The sequence below is a fragment of the Diceros bicornis genome, chromosome 7, assembly GCF_020826845.1.
Source record: "Diceros bicornis minor isolate mBicDic1 chromosome 7, mDicBic1.mat.cur, whole genome shotgun sequence".
NCBI lineage: Eukaryota > Metazoa > Chordata > Mammalia > Perissodactyla > Rhinocerotidae > Diceros > Diceros bicornis.
The window spans coordinates 83,152,167-83,155,406 of NC_080746.1; positions in this window are offsets into that span (position 1 = coordinate 83,152,167).

Genomic DNA, 3,240 nt, shown 5'->3' on the forward strand with positions numbered 1-3,240 from the left:
ATTTCACACAAAATAACAGGCTCAGAGATAATAAGTGAATAGCCCAACACTAAGCATCTAATAAAAATTAAATATCAGATTTGAACCTAAGTCTATCTGATTATGTATTAGTTTGATTAAGCTGCAGTAACGCTAGCCCCTACACTCTCAGTGGCTTAACACAATAGAAGTTTACTTCTCATTCACATAAGGGTCCCAGGAGCATCACTTGAGTCAGTGGATTAACTGTCCTCTCTGTGGACACCCAGTGGCCTAAACTCCTTCCATCTTGTGGCTCTATAACTCTCTAGATCCTCATCATTGAGTATAGGAAAGAACATGGAAGAACACTTTAGGAGAGTTGTATAGGCCAGGTTCAGAATGACACTCATTATTCCTACTCAAATTGCATTAGAAAAATCGAAGTCACATGAGCATACTTAACCATGAAGGTGGCCGGGAAATGTGGGAAGAATGAATCTGGGTGGACAGATGGTGACTTCCACCATGGGCTCCAAATCTCATGCTCTTTCCAATGTAACAGGTTGCTTCCTGTGAAGACAAATGCCAAAGATCAAAAATGACTTTGGAATATGACATAATGGTAGGCCATGAGCAACAAGTTCTGTGATGCTAGGGCACAAGTGCTCCCTGGTCTGATTTTGCTGGAGCATAAAAAACATATCCCAACCAAAGCCATGTGAGATGATTCCTCATTATACTCGAATCCATGGATGCCCACTAAACGACTACATTATACAAAGAGCTGGCCATCCTTCAATTGGTAACTATGGAGGAGAAACTACACTGACTGGTGTAGTGTGTGTGTTTGTGCATGTGTGTGTCTATTTGTGCATGTGCATGCACATTGGAACCGATGCAGGGAAATAATGGAAACAATCATAACGTTGGAAATCAGTACATGTTGGTTGTCATCCAAGACCACCTTTCCTAAGTCTTGCTTCACAAAATATAGCTTTTTTCTTTTCTTTATTTTTGATTTTGGCCAGATAGTCAATTAGAGTCTAATATATTCAAGAATAATCAATATCTGTAGATTCTTCAAACTGAGGACTTGTAAAAGGAGGGTTTTTTAAACAAAATTAAAACTTTCTGCCAAGTGTGACTAAGTTATCAGGAGACAGTAGCAGATATTCTCTAGCCAACCATGCATGTGTCACACTAACTCAATCGGTTACCTGCTTTCATACTTTTGTAAACAATGGTGACCATTTATTAGCCACATAGTGTGTGCCAATTGCTTTATATACATTATATCATTTAATTCCAATGATGTCATCAGCAAGTTATTAGAATTCCCAATTTTCAGATGAAGACACTGAACTTATAGAGTTTAACTGCCTGAGGTCACACAGCTAGGAAGCAGCAGATCAGGATGAGAATGCAGATCTCTATGATTCCAACACCCTTTTTCTTTCCCATCAAAATAAGCAGCCAGAAGTCTATAATGTTATTCAGAGTCAATAATGTTATTCACAATGTGTCGAAAAGAATGAGGACTTCCTTATTTTGATTACTGTATCTACCTGGAGGGCTACAGCTGGTACGTATGGTAAGCATAAGTGATATCCCTGCACCCTGTACCTCAGGATGGTTCCAATTATCCACCCAGTGCTGGTCCACCAGGACACGGGGTGCCAGAAAGCTGAACAGATAATAGAAGAGATTAAGATATTCCCTTGGTTTAGTCCTTGTGGAAATAATGGTTATCCCCAGGCTCCCACCAGTTTAGAATTTTAAAGTGTGCATTTTAACCAAGACAGGATCTTTGGAACCAATCCTTAGAATTGACTCTTAGGACCCAATGCTGATGGGAAAGAAGTGACGAGTATGGTCATCCCTCAGTATCTCCGGGGGCTTGGTTCCAGGACCTCCCCTCATTCCAAAATCAGCAGATGCTCAAGTCCTTTATGTAAAGTGGTACAGTATTTGCACATAACCTAGGCACATCCTCCCATATACTGTGAATCATCTCTAGATAATACCTAATACAACGTAAATGCTATATAAATAGTTGCTATACTGTGTTGTTTAGGGAATAATGACAAGAAAAAAAAAGGTCTGTACATATTCAGTACAGACATAACCATTGCAGGCCTTTCCATCTGCAGTTGGTCAAATCCACAGATGTGGAACCCGTGGATACCAAGAACCAACTGTACCCCATATTTTAAAAAGAGCAAAAAACAAAGGTGAGCCAGACTCTGCAAGGCGTATTTAGAAGCAGTAGACTTGGCTCTTCCAAACTCAACTGTTCTTAGCTACCTGGATCACCTTCCTTCCCCTCCCCACTACAACCTCCAGCCTAAATAAAGAGAAAGTTATAGAGCCAGAGGTGTGTAGGAGTAGGGAGTCATTGACCCTAGCAAGAGTGCTATACCTCCTCCCCAACTCGGGCTTCCTGTGGAGAAGGGAAAGAGGCCCCGAACTTCACCCCACCTGAGTGAGGAGGGCACTCAGAGAACCACTTGCAAGCCTCGGTGTGCCTGCAACAGATGGACTTGCCATCTCATTCCCTGGTTAGATCTTTGCTTAGGTAATATACATGCTGATCTGCCTATTTAAGCATGGGGAAGGCACAAGAGAGAGATGGCAGCCTGGAGATGGGGGCATTGATGGTAAGACTTGGCAAAGGCGTGTGAAATTTTCAAGGTTAAGTAAACATTGCAAAAGGTAGTTGAACAGGAAATATCTTGCTGGTAACACACCCAAGAAGGCTGGGCACCCAGTGAGTTGTCAAGAGCATCAAGAAGCTGTGGGATAAACTGCCAAGAGTACAAACTGAATGGGTTCAAGAAAGTTACACTAGGGGGCCGGCCTGGAGGTGTAGCGGATAAGTTCCTGCGTTCGGCTTCGGTGGCCTAGGGTTCTCCAGTTCTGATCTTGGGCGCGGACATACTCACTGCTCATCAAGCCATGATGAGGTGGCATCCCATATAGAAGCTCTACTACTCTACAACTATGATACACAACTATGTACTGGGGCTTTGGGGAGAAAAAAAAAAAGAGGAAGATTGGCAACTGATGTTAGCGCAGGGCCAATCTTCCTCAAAAAAAAAAAGTTACACTAGAAAGAATCTCCTATTAGAAAACTAGGTAGTTAGGAAACCTTGAAGGACTCTCTTTCATCCCACAATAGAGCCAGCTAGTGCACGTTTCCACGCAGGGGCAGCAGCAGCCAGTCCTTCTCAGCCAGAGACACAAAGACTGCCAAGAGACGTGTAGAACTGCTGAGAACTG